The sequence below is a fragment of the Acinonyx jubatus genome, chromosome A3, assembly GCF_027475565.1.
Source record: "Acinonyx jubatus isolate Ajub_Pintada_27869175 chromosome A3, VMU_Ajub_asm_v1.0, whole genome shotgun sequence".
Classification (NCBI taxonomy): Eukaryota; Metazoa; Chordata; class Mammalia; order Carnivora; family Felidae; genus Acinonyx; species Acinonyx jubatus.
The window spans coordinates 16,865,884-16,880,388 of record NC_069388.1 but is presented as its reverse complement, the minus strand read 5'-3'; the positions used below and the strand labels follow the sequence as shown (position 1 = coordinate 16,880,388).

The 14,505-nt window shown below is 39.2% G+C and overlaps 1 protein-coding gene and 1 long non-coding RNA gene across 14 annotated transcripts in view; one reads left to right on the top strand and one right to left on the bottom strand.

Annotated features, from left to right (window-relative positions):
• Positions 1–14,505, bottom strand: part of PTPRT (protein tyrosine phosphatase receptor type T) — a 1,056,329-nt gene that overhangs the window by 847,371 nt on the left and 194,453 nt on the right. The window lies entirely within an intron of this gene.
• LOC128311114 (uncharacterized) lies at positions 10,299–12,107 on the top strand. Its single transcript, XR_008289096.1, has 3 exons — positions 10,299–10,550; positions 10,825–10,928; positions 11,393–12,107. It is a non-coding gene; the product is annotated as an uncharacterized LOC128311114 (long non-coding RNA).

Here is a 14,505-nt window from a genome sequence, read left to right as displayed (position 1 = left end):
ACCTGGTTTCTATGAAAAAAAATTTTTAATGAGATCAAAAGAGATTTTTAAAAGGGATCTAGTTTAAAGGCTAGAAAAAAAAGACATGTCATTAAAATAAAACATGTTTTGAAATTCGATAGTTGGTAAAATAATGTTAATGCATTTAAAAAGCCATCAGGAGCATGAGTGATGCCACCAAGTACTGAAGCAGTGATATGTAGAACTTTCCAGAAATGAAGAAATGAGGGCAATGAAGATCGTTATGGTGTTGTTGGTTCTCTAGAAACCTAAAACCTTATTTTCTCCCCCAGTAAAAGCAAATCTCCATATATTGTGGTATCCTTGCTCAGAAATGCTGGATACTTTAGTTACTGGGTACAATACAGCACTGGTTAGAAGGGAAAACAACTAAGTGGTTTCTAAAAAGAAAAGTTATAGTTGCACTTGGCTGGAAGTAGAATGGGTGCCCTGGAATAGAATTAAGGGTTAGGACAGCAGGCATCCATACAGCAGATACTTCAGAGAAGTCAGCAAGGATGCGCAGGTGCGGACAGGGGACAGTCAGGGGAAAAGAGACCAACTCCACTGCCTTCCAAATGGCAGCATGGATGAAAAGAGTTCTTTCTGCACACATCAAGAGAGGGTACGGAGGTGACTGAATAACGACTGTCCCCCAAAACATCCACATCCCAATGCCCAGATTCTGTGAAAATGTTACCTTATGTGGCAAATGGGACTTTATAGACACAAGTTAAGGATTTTGATATTGGAAGATTCTCTGGATTATACAGCAGGCCCCATGAAATCATGAGGGTTCTTGTAAGTAAAAGAGGGAAGGAGAATTGTCAGAGAAGGTGATGTGAAGGATACAAGCAGAGGCCTGAATAACTTGAGACCACAAGCCAACCAATGCAGGTGGCCTCTAGATGCTATCTTGCCCAAAAAGGCCAGGAAACAGATTCTCCCCTCAAAAAAAAAAAAAAAAAAGTACACAGACCTGCTGACCCTCTGATTTTAGATTTCCGACCTCCAGAGCTATAAGAGAATAAATCTCTGCCGTTTCAAGTCCTTAAGTTTGTGGCAATTTGTTACAGCAGTAACAGGAAACTAACACAGATGTTTTACTTAAAAGAGGAATAGAGATACAGAAATTAACTCTCAGCTTCTATATGTTGTACCTACCACACAGTGTTGATGCTTTCCTAGTATTAGTTGAAGTTCTAATATTCAATGTGATAATAAAGGATTCTCCATAAGCAGAGTTCAGAGTCCTGAAATCTGGCATACTAGGTAAGCTTACTACAGGTGCCAAAGCAGACATAACACTCCCAGTAATGAATTGACAAGAAAATTAGAAATATTAAAGACAGATATATAAAGAGAATCCCCCCCCCAAAAAATAGATCATATAAAAAATAAGTTGTATTCAATGTCCAAAACATCCTGAATAGCATTTCCAGTATGAAAGAAGAAACAAACAAGCTATATACATAGAAAACATTCCTATAATTAAAATGACTCATCTCAGACTTCTCCTTTATAATTACTAGACTGCAAAAGCTACCAATCAAATAGATACAGGGTGTAAAGCACTCTTTGTTCATGTATGGAAGAAGCAGAAAGATATTTAACAAATGTGAAAAAATGCAGAGAATACCTGAAAAACATTTCTATCACCACCTACCCCACCCTCCTCAGGCAAGTACTAAAAGAAATACCCTAACCAAATAGGGATTCATTTTTAAAATGAAAAATGGGTATTTTTTTTTGTTTTCAAAAGCCTGTTAGTGAACACCAGAAGAAGCTGAACATGAAATGATCTTAAAAACGACATAAATACAATTATCAACAATATAAAAATCATTAGTGGTTCTTTAAAAAAAAAAAAGACAATTTTAAAGAATGATGACTAAATCAGAAGCATGCATAAAAATCTCATTCTATACCTTCAAGTGAGGAAATGAATAAAGATTATGGAACAGTATGTAAAACTACACCAACCTACTTTATCCTATGCAGGGGAAAACTGGTAACATTTTGTATTCTGAAGGCAATTAGAAATAAGTCTTAGAAAAAGTTAAAATTAGTTATGTTTTTAAGACAACTAAATGTACCCAACAGTGAAACCAAATGCAGGATGTAGTACAAATACCTAATTATTAAGTGAAGAACTGGCAAACTCTGTAAAGATCAGACAGTAAATATTTCAGGTTTCTGAGTCACATACAGTTATTGCCACATATTCTCCTTTATTTTATACTGTTTTGCAACCATTTAAAAATGTAAAAGCTATTCTTAGCCTGTGTGCTATACAAAAATGGGCCACAGGTTGCCAACCACTGCACTCGGGTTAAAAAGAAAGGGAGATAGGGAGAAAGAAACATCAAAAATATTAAGAAACACAAAGCATTAAATAGAGATGATTAACATCAGGAAAAAATAGAGCAGTTATGACAGTATAAATGGCCTCAACTTTTCTAATAAAAAACAATTATTCACATACTGAGTAAAAAACTAGAGGACAACTAAATATTTTCCCTAAGACACGATCGTAATTAAAATCAAAAAAAGGTTTAATGTGAAAGAATGAACGGACAAGTTTAACAGGAAACTTTCAATGGAAAAAATGCATATACCATTATCCATCAAAGCAGAATTAAAAGATATTAAATTGTACAAATAAAACCATTGTACATCGATAAAAACTCTGTACATACAATGGAGTATTACTCAGCAATCAAAAAGAATGAAATCTTGCCATTGGCAACTACGTGGATGGAACTAGAGGGTATTATGCTAAGTGAAATTAAAGAAAGACAAAAATCCTATGACTTCATTCATATGAGGACTTTAAGAGACAAAACATGAACATAAGGGAAGGGAAACAAAAATAATATAAAAACAGGGAGGGGGACAAAACAGAAGAGACTCATAAATATGGAGAACAAACAGGGTTACTGGAGGGGTTTGGGAGGGGGGATGGGCTAAATGGGTAAGGGGCACTAAGGAATCTACTGAAATCATTGCTTCACCATATACTAATTTGGATGTAAATTTAAAAAAACAAAACTGTAACGCACAAAGGAATCCTAACTATTAAGACACCTTCAGGGCACCTGCACGGCTCAGTCAGTTGACCATACAACTCTTACTTTCAGCACAGGTCATGATCACACAACTTGTGACTTCGAACCCCACACAGGGCTTTGTGCTAACAGCACAGAGCCTGCTCAGGATTCTCTGTCTCCCTCTCCTTCTTCCCCTCCTCTGCTCACTCTGTCTCAAAAATAAACATTTTTTTTAAAAAGACATTTTCTGCAACAAGTAACACTGCTAGAAAACTAATCAACAGAAATATAGTAACAGTAAGTAAGTTTAACCTACTTCAGAGTCCTGACCGATCAAAAGAGGAAAATTTAAATAAGAATAAGGAATACTCCAAAACCTTTGGGATGCATCAAAAGCTGTTCTAAGAGGGAAGTTTATAGCAATACATGCCTCCCTCAAGAAGAAAAATCTCAACCTAACCTTACACCTAAAGGAGCTAGAAAAAGAACAAAACCCAAAACAAAAGAAATAATAAAGATTAGAGCAGAAATAAATGAAATAGAACTTATCAATGAAACCAGGAGCTAATTCTTTGAAAACATCAACAAAATTAATGAACTTACAGAGAGACAGAGAACACAGAGAGAGAGAGAGAATTCAAAATCACAAATTCAAGAGGAGGAATAACCACCACCACCACCACAGAAATTCAAAGGATTATAAGACACTTACTATGAAAAATTGCATGCCAACAAATTAGAGAACTTACAAGAAATGGATAAATTTGTAGAGACATAACCTTCCAAAACTGAAGCTGGAAGAAACAGGAAATCTGAATAGACTGATGACTAGCAAGGAAATTGAATCGGTAACCAAAAATCTCCCAATAAACAAAAATCCAGGACTAGATAGCCTCGCAGGGGAATTCTACCATTTAAAGGAGAGTTAATACCTCGTCTTCTCAAACTATTCCAAAAAAAACAGAAGAGGAAAGAAATATTCCAAGTTCATGCTATTTGATCAGCATTACCCTGATAACAACAACAAAAAAAACCTACAGGCCAATATCTCTCATGAACATAGACACAAAAATCTCCAGCAAAATATGAGCAAACCAAATTCAACAATACTTTTAAAAAATCATTCACCATGATCAAGGCGATTGGATTGGAAGAACAAATTTTGTTAAAATGTCTATACAATCCCAAACAATTTACACATTTAATGCAATCCCTATCAAAATATCATTTTTACAGAACTAGAACAAACAGTCCTGAAATTTGGGTGGAACCACAAAAGATTCCAAATAGCCAAAGCAATCCTGAGAAAGAAAAGCAAAGTTGGAGGTATCACAATTCCCAACTTCAAGTTCTATTACAAAGCTGTTTAGTTTACAAATCCAAACAATATGGTATTGGCACAAAAAAGAACACAAAGATTAATGAAAAAGAATAGATAATCCAGAAATAAACCCACAATTATATGGTCACTTAATCTTCAACAAAGCAAGAAAGAATATCCAATGGGAAAAGGACAGTCTCTTTAACAAATGGTGTTGGGAAAACTGGACAGCTACATGCACAAGAATGAAACCGGACAACTTTATTTTACCATACCCAAAAATGAATTCAAAATGGATTAAAGACCTAAATGTGAGACTTGAAACTATTAAAAACCCTAAAAAAGAACACAGACAGTAATTTTCCTGACATCAGTTTTATTAACTTTTTTTCTAGATAGGTCTCCAGAGGCAAAGGAAACAAAACTAAACTTTTGGGACTACACCAAAATAAAAAGCTTCTGCACAGCAAAGGAAACAATCAACAGAACTAAAAAGCAACCTACAGAATGGGAGAAAGTATTTACAAATTATATACCCACTAAAGAGTACCCAAAATATATGAAGAACTGATACTACTCAACACACAAAAAATAATCCAATTACAAATGGGTAGAAGAATGAACAGATTTCTCCAAAGAAAACATACAGGTGGATGACACATGAAGAAGTGCTATACATCACTCATCAGGGAAGTCATCAAAACCACAACGAGTTATCAGCTCACATCTGTCACAGTGGCAAATGTCAAAAACAGAAGAAACAACAGGTGTTGGCAAGGATATGAAGAAAAAGGAACCCTCTTCCACAGTTAGTGGGAATGCAAATTGGTGCAGCCATTGTGGAAAACAGTAAGAAAGTTCCTCAAAAAATCCAAAATAAACTACCATATGATCCAGTAAATGCACTATGGGATATTTACTGAAAGAAATATGAAAACAGTAATTCTAAAGGATTATGCAATCCTTAGGTTTACTGCAGCATTATTTACAATAGCCAAATTATGGAAGCAGACCAAATGCCCACTGATAGATGAATGCATAAAGAAAACGTGGTATATATGGTGTGTGTGTACGTACATATACACACAAAATGGATTACTGAGTCATAAAAAAGAATGCAATCTTGTTATCTGCAACAACACTGGTGGATCTAGAGAGTATAATGCTAAACAAAGTAAGTCAGAGAAAGACAAATATCACACGATGTCACTCATATATGGAATTTAGCAAAGAGAGAAAAAGACATACAAAGAAAGACTTAACTACAGAAAACAGATGGGTACCTGAGGGGAAGTGGGTGGGGATGGGTGAAATAGGTGAAGGGGACTCTGTGTATTCTTATCCTGATGAGCATGGAGTAATATATTTAACTGTGGAATCACTACATTGTACACCTGAAACCAATCTAATGCTTTATGTTAACTACACTGGAATCGAAATAAAATTTAAAAATAAAAATAAAGAAGCCATGACTAGTATAATAGTGTAGACTTAAAAGACTTATGTACAACTTTCTTTTCCTACAGAGAATTCTTCATACTATGCCACAAAAGAACCTCAACAACTCGTTTTTAAAAGTCCTATATGCTTTGTTACCTAGATGTCAAGGCGAAAGGTTAAGCAACATTTAGCCAATTTTAAAAGAGCAAACATGGGACGCCCAGGTGGTTCAGTGGGTTAAGCCTCCAACTTAGGCTCAGGTTATAATCTCACAGTTCATGGTTTCAAGCCCTGCGTCAGGCTCTGTGCTGACAGCTCAGAGCCTGGAACCTGCTTCGGATTCTGTCTCCCTCTCTCTCTGCTCCTCCCCCACTCATTCTCTGTCTCTCTCTCTCTCTCAAAAATAAACACTAAAGAAGTTTAAAAAATAAAAAAATAAAAGGGTATACATATCACTAATCGTTTTATAAAGATTTCTGTCATAAGCATGATACCATGATCCAACCAAAATCACAAAATTATAAACCTTTAAACCAGTATCATGTGTATAAATAAAAATGAATTAAGAAACCAAGTCCTATCACATATGAAAAAAATTATTGTAACATGATCAAATAAATTTCATTCCAGAAATACAAGGAAATTTCAACATCAATAAATTAGTGTATTTAATTCAAGGAGAAATGTATTTTAAATTTAACATCATACAAGTGTATCAATAGATGCCAAATGATATTTGATTAGAATACCCATTCCTGATTTAAGTTCTTAGTAAAATAGTTTAATTATCATTATTTTAAAGTGATTTGTATCTACCTAGGAAAGCCAAGGTAATCAACAGGAAAATGATTCTAACTTCTATTCAAATTCAGTAAGACATCTAGCATAAAAGTAAATGAATAAACTCATTGTTTTTTTCATGTAACATTATCAGCCAGTAAGAAAATATAAAGCTGGGGCAGAAAATGTCCCATTATCTATATATACATGTTTAAATACACATACACACACACACACACACCGATATAAACTCGTCAATAGTGAGCTGGGGGGGGGGAATGCCCCGATTTATAACATTCATAGTATTTCTCATTTTTTCAGTTTAAATATTCCCACCATGCCCAACATGGTTTTACTGCGTGCACAGCTAGGAGGAGATGTGCCATGGTACCCTGTTACACAGTATTTCCTGCTTACAGATATACCACACACCCAAATAAATCCGAGGGCATTGATAGCAAAATTTAATGAAACAATTAGAAAGTCATGAGTTTTGGGTATTTATTACTTTTATAATATGTATCACTGGAAATTTATATAATTTAAGTTTTAAGAATGGTTGTGTTTTACAACCACCACACTGAAGTTCTGAAAATAATCAGCTCTTATGAGCAGGTACTGACGGATTCCAGTACACTGCTGTCTAAAGAACCCAATGATTTCAACAAGATTTGCACTTGTAAAAAAATATATATATATTACTAAGCTTCCCCGAGAGTCATAAAATAAAGCTTCAACAGAAGGTCATCGTGCTCATAGATGAGAAGCCTTAATATGGTAAAGAGGCTAATTCTCTTTAGATTCATCTACACATTTAAGAAATCCCAACCAATATCCAATTTCATGGGAAATAGTGGAAGGGGGATTTTGACAAAGCAATCCTAAATTTGATCCATAAAAAATAAACATGCAAGAGTATCCAGGAAAATTCTACAGAAACTGCAACATTCAGGGAACACTCAATCCCAAAGCTATTACGAGGCTAGAATATTCAGAAAAGCACAGTACTAAGCACTAGAGAAACAGAAATCCTGGTCTCAGTCTAGTGGGGTAGAAAGATACCCCAACAGATAATTCCAACCCCACGTGGCAAGCAGCATGATGGAGGAGACACCCAAGAGGATGTAGGGAAAACAAGGAGCCTGCAAATGTCACAAAGTGACATCTTGAACAGACTTGGCTTTTCCAGTCTTTTGAACCTCTCATCAAATTGCTTTCCAGGAAGCTTGTACCAATTCACATTCCCACCACCAGTGTTTGAGACTATTTTCTAACATGCTTGCCAACACAGAGCATTATTCCACTTTAATTTTATCTTGCCTAGTTTAACAAGTGAAAACAGTACCTTGTCTTAAGTAGCATGCCTGGTGTCTACTGAGGTTGGTAGGATTTCATGTATTTATTGGGTGTTTCCACTTCTACTTTTGGGGAATCCATCTCTCCTCTATGCTCCCTTGCCTCCTCCTGCCACCCTCCACCCCCCGCTGTGTTATCATTGTCCTCAATGCACAGTGCCATGGCCATGTGGACGTCCATTATCCCCACAAGACTACAAGTCAGGAATAGGGATTGCATCAAGTCTCTCCCTGTATCTGCAGCAGAAAGCACTGCCCAGCTTCCAGTAGGCCTCTGACAGCATCTGCCAAATGAAGGAGACAGTGGGTCAGGGAGCACTTGGTGCTGCTTCACCTGGGTGTCAGCAGTGATGCAACAAAACCACATGAAAATGAGCAGCCTTTTCCCCGAGACATAGTTCTGCCAACATTATTTACAGCGACTGGGTGCAAACAAGGAGAAAAACAGAAACAGAGCAAGGCTGGAGTTCATTCCATTGTACACAATCATCAGGCTGAGAAAAGTTTGTAAAATTCAAGGAGAATTGTCTTTAGAAAATACGTTTTGCTTAAGCGACTGTTGCAATGTACTTGCAGAACTGTAGGAGAAAATTTGATTCTCCACAAATAACAGTCTCTTGAATTTGTACTTTATTTCTAAAGATCTCCCTGCTCTAGCTCCCATTCGTTGTGTCTTTACACCTCTTTTCACAGAGGCAGTTGGTCTACCATTATCTACTCATCAGACACTGGGAAGGTACTGTGGGGAGATGCTATGGCATTTCAGCACACGATGAGTTTATACAACTTTGCTAGGACATTTGTGCAAGACCTCAGCCCTTCCTTCTATAGCTACTTACAGGGACCCTGAGAACAGGAGCAGCTCCATCCATTCAGTAGGTATAATGGATTTAATGGTGCTCCTCAAAAGATATGTCCACATTCTGATCCCTCAAAACTGAATATGACCATTTTGGGAAACTGAGTCTACAGATATGATCATGTTAAGGATCTTGAGATGAGATTATCCTAAATTACTAAGATGGGTTCTAACTCCAGTGACAAGTGTCCTTCTAAGAAACAAAAGAGGAAAAGACACAGACAGATGGCCATGTGAAAAGAGAGGCACAGCCTAGAGTGATACAGTCACAAAGAGTGCCAACAGCCACCAGAAGCAACCAGATAGGGGACAAAGTGTGCTCTGGAGTTTTCAGAGCCCTGCTGATACCTTGATTTCAGACTCTGGCCTCTAGAACTTTGAGAGAATACATTTCTGTTGTTTTGAGTCACCAAAACATTGGTGGTCATTTGCTATAGCAGCCCTAGGAATCTATGCAGTGGTTGACCCCATTCACCTGCCCCCGAATCCCTTCTCCCCTAGACTGTTATTCTGACCAGTGCAGCAGCCTCCACCCAGCCCCCTGCCTTCATCCTTGTCCTGTACCAGCCAAATCCTCACCTACACCAGATGGCAGGAAAAATTTCCCAACATTCAAACTAAAGACTGACACTCTCCTACTAAAACCTGCAGCCAGTGGCTGGCAGCCCAAAGATGCACATTGAGATAACTCAAGATGCTCAGTCTAGTGTCTGAGGATTCCCACCACATGGCCCCAGCTTGCCTCTTGGACCTCAGATCTGCCAAGACAAATTCCCTGAACACCCTCTTCTGAAGGCAGGACTCAGTATTCCGTTTCCTGAATGTGCCAGGCTACTACGCACTATTTCAGGTATGCCCTTTCCCCCAGCCTGACAAGTAGATACCTTTCAAGACTCTGCTCAAGTGCCATCTCCTTTTCAGGAACTTCTTTTAGCCCTTCCCTCTCCTTCTACTGCCAACCCTAACAGAACTGAGTGCTCACCTCACATCCTCATTGTCTGCAGCCTACTCCTGAGTTACAGTGCCAACCGCACCCGATGACACTCCTCCGTGGACTCCTCCATTCCCCCGTTAGCCTACAGGCTTCCTAAAGGCCACGACCATCCTTATGTGATTCATCTTTGTTTTCTAGAACCTAGCCTAGTACCTGGTATACAACAGGCGTTCAGTAGGTCGGGTGAGTGGAGACATCGATGTGTGAATGGATACACAAACTGCCAAGTACCAAAGGAACTCACAGATGGGCAACTTGTGAAGGAGAAGGGACAGGCAAAAGGGTCCCAGGACACAAAAATACCCAGAATTACACAAGCGAACTCTGTGGCAAATCAAAAGCTCACTGAACATAACATACATCATAACGAAGCTAGTATTTCCCACAGCTTCCTGTTTATAAATCACTTTCCTAGGCTTCAAGCCACTTCTCACAATGACCTGCTGACATAAGCGATTACTATTTCTTCTCTGCACGATGAAGGATGCTGAGGCTCAGAGTTGACAGACATCAGCTGAGTGAGTGGCAGGTGAAGACCCCAGGACCTACGTCCGTCCAGTTCTTCATCCTCTTTCTGCCATAAGCTGCAGACCAAGCATCAAGCACTCACGGAACTACAAGCAGTGCTGCCAACATTCGACTGTGTGTCCACGCGGAACCCAGAGACACCCTCTGTTTGCCTGAAAATGACTGACAGGATGGAAACTGACCAGTCATCTCCTGCTTCTGGCACCATCAAGGACTGGTTAACGTGAGTATTGTGTTGCTCCCACTAGATGGAAGACGACTCAGGTATCGTTAATGGAGTGTCACACGTAGGTTTGCCTAAAGGGAAATGCTCTTTTGGTAGTTGTTGTTGTTCTCAATTTCTCCCTCATTTTACAGCCATTAAAAAAAAGAAGAGTTTCAGCAGAGAGGCGGACTCTACCTACGGGTGAAAAAGAAAGGCATTCTTTCTATTTCCTTTTTTCTGTTTTATAATTGAGTATTTCCTTCTTTCTTGACTTGGAACAAACAAAATCCAGTCAAAATGCTGGTCCACATGGGAGGATGAACCTGGGTTCCAAGATCAGCCAAATGCTCTGGGCTCTGGATCAGAACTCCGGAACTGGACAGTCAAGCTAGGGACGTAAGTGTTCAGAATCCAGCCCGGACCACCAGGCTGGCTCTTTGTCAAGTTGGGCTCGGCTCTGCTCAACAAAGATGATGGAATATACATCTACAAATAACAACAGGTAATATTACTGTGAAGACATCACTGCAGACTGTGGAATATGTAAACACACTTTACCTTCATGCCTTGGAAAAGTTACTTAACCTCTCTGTGCCTCAGTTTCTGTATCTGGAACATGGGGATAATAAACCAACCTCAAGAATTGCCTTGAGGATTAACATGAGTCAGTATTCAAAGTGCTTAGAATTTAGCAGTCCCATATTAGCTTTGATTCCAAAGTAGAGAATGATCGATATAAGGCAGATACTTGGCTTCACATTTAACTTCTCTGAAACCAGACTCCTTCTTGCTATTGATATATCCGTTGTTGTTCCCCAAAAGCTACAATTTAACCAAGGGTGTTTTTTTTTTCTTTATAGCATCTTAGAAATGAGAGAATATGGTAAAGGATACTTTTGGAAGAAGTGATGTATTTTTCCTTGCGTTTCAAGAGACGAAATTGAGACCAGAGCAAGTTATCAATTCAATCTGTACTCACGTGTAAAAACGCGCACAGAGGTCACACATCCTGTTCACAGGCAGATAGATTCTGAAACCAAAAACCAGGCGGAATAGGTATTCCCATTCCAAAGAAAGAGCTGTACGCATGTTTTTATTTGCATTTCAAAACTCTACCAAATGGCCACAATCAACTACTTGGGATTTTTCCTAATTAGTATTGCTCTGTGCCTCTGTCACCTTTAGCAGAAAGCTGAAAATTTGTAACCTTCAAAATTAGCAGCAATGAATGCCAGAAAGCTTTTCAAAGAACAGTCAATGTGCCTTTGGGACCTAATTGCTGCACCTGAAAGTGTCGTCTGAGGATTTTTCAGTCTTCAGAGAAGTCCCCGACCCTTGGGAGAACTAGCGTTCAAACTAAAAATTTCCCCCAAATCATATACCTGAGAAAAATGTTAGAACAGATTTACCCATAAAGGCAAGGAAATAAAACGGAGAATAAACAAACCGTAAATCCGATGTCTCTCCCTTCCTTAAATACTCCAATGGCTTCCTACTGTACTTGGAACACTAATAAAACCTCCTTACCACGACCTTTGAGGCCCCACATGACCTGTCCCCCAACCATATCTCCTGATTTTTTCTCATTGTACAATCCCCTTTACACACTGTGTTCCACAGACACCAGCCTTTTTTGTCAAACACATGAAGCATATTCCTCCTTCAGGTTCTCTGCACTTGGTATTCCTCTTGCCTAGAGAGGTCACCCCCTTATGAGCGCTACCAGGCAGTTGGGCAGGATGTTCACTGTACAAGATCAGGCAGAGCAAAGGGTGCCTTTTCTAATTCATACACTATAGCAGCCATCTGGGCTAGCAGCAGTCCTGCTTCCCTGGGAGGATTCATTCATTCCTGAAACAAGTATTAGTTGAGCACCAACAGTAGTCAGGCACTGTTCTAGGCACTGGGATTGTAGCCTTGAACCAGGCAGATAGCCCTTTGCTACGTGGGAAGCCAGACACTAGTAAGCTGAGACAAGCAAAAGACAATTCAGCAATAAATGAATAAGCATCAGTAGTAAGAGTGGGAAGACAATTTAACTCAGTTGTATGACAGCCACTGGATGGCTTCTTTGTTTCAAAGTCTCATTTAAATTCCAGTTAATCTATAGTGTAATGTTGGTTTGAGGAGAATTTAGTGATTCATCACTTACATACAACACCCAGCGCTCACTGTAACAAGCAGATGGCTACTTAAGATTGGATAGTCAAGGAAGGCCTCTGGAGATGGTGACATTTATTTTGATGACTAAATGCCACAAGGAGCCATCAACACAAAGAATTTGTTTAGGATGGGGGAAGGAAGACAGGGCATGCCATGCCGAGGGAACTCAGGTGTGAACTCTTATGAGGGCCCCAAGGAGTGAACAAGTTCTTTGTGTTCTAGTAATAGGAAGCCAAAGTATGACTGGAATATAGTGATCAAAGAGGAAACAGAAATATGATGAGGCTGGACAGGTAGGAAGGGCCAGATCATGTGGGACTCTAGATCAGAATAAAGTATTTGGCCTTTATTCTCAGTGAGCTGTAATACTACCTAACTATCTGATGTTCCAAGCAGAAAGTGTCACGAGCTGGTGTATACTTTGGAAAGATTACTCTATCTCCGAGTTATCCTAAAGAACTCCCTGCAATGACGGAAGTAATTCTGTTATCTAGACTGCCAAATGCAATAAGGCACTGGCCACATGTGACTAATGAGCACTTGAGATGTGGCTAGTGTAACTGACGAATTTTTATTTTTAGTCTGTTTTAGTCCACTTGGTAATTTAAATTTAAATACCTACACATGGCCAGTAGCTACTATCTGGTCCGAAGCACCTTCACCACTGGCTGGAGAATAATTATAAGGTACAGGAGCACGGCAAGGGGGCAAGCAGGAAGATTAATCAGGAAGCTATCACAGCAGTCCAGGGGAGAGATGATGACAGCTGGGAGCAGAGATGGAGAGAAGTGACAGCTAGGAATACCTTTCAGGGCTGGTGACAAAAGAGCGGGGGATAGAAAGGGAAAATGAGGAACTGGAGAGAACTCGTACATTTTTGACTCAAGCAACTAAGTGGATGGTGGCACCATTTTGATATGGAGACAGAAGAAGACACCAATTTCGGGGAGGAAATAAAATATACTAAAAGAACTTGCTTCTCCCAAACTCTTCAGATGGCAAGTTACTCTTGACATCTGGGCCTGAAATGTCAGCTCAAACATCACTTCTTTGGAGGCTGGACACAATACCCAACCCAATTCTTCATCCTTCTCATTTTGCCTGCACCTAGTATCTGCAATTTTTTGATGGCCTTCTCTCCACACTGGGTCCTCATCTGTTTTACGTGTGCACACGCGCGCATACACACACACATACACATGCCTGGAATGGTACCTGGCAAATGGCAGGTACTCAAATATGTGAATTAAAGAAACAGGAATAAATGTCTTACAAAGAAAAAAAAAATAAGAGCTGAAGCCTCAAAGGGAAGGTTTCCAGTTTGAATTTGTACAGGATCAAAAAGTAGAAAAAGTGTGCTCACACACCTGCCCTAGGTATAAATGGATAAATTCTGTTTAGGGTAATTTACCAGTATTTCTTGTATACAAAAACTGAACATAATTTCCAGGTAATGATCTGCCCCATCTGGCAGGTGCAAAAGTGAAATGCTAATCAGAATACAGTTCCCAGCTCTGTAATCCCTTTTCTCTCCGAGAGTTTTGGGGAACTGAGCTGAGGGGGTGTAACATATAAACACAGCAAATCTTGGGCTATGGTTTTTAAAAGTTCAGAGCATCCATGAGTGTTATCTGCCCTTAGTTAGGAGCAGCACATGACCATGAGCCACTTACATACAACCACCGCCCCCAACCAGCAGCAGATCATATTCCAGAGGACCAGGTGCTATGGGGCAGGGTGCAATCAGAAGAAGCTTTGCAATTAAGCAAAATTGAGCTGTGCAATCCTGACAAAGTTAGGCAACCTCTCT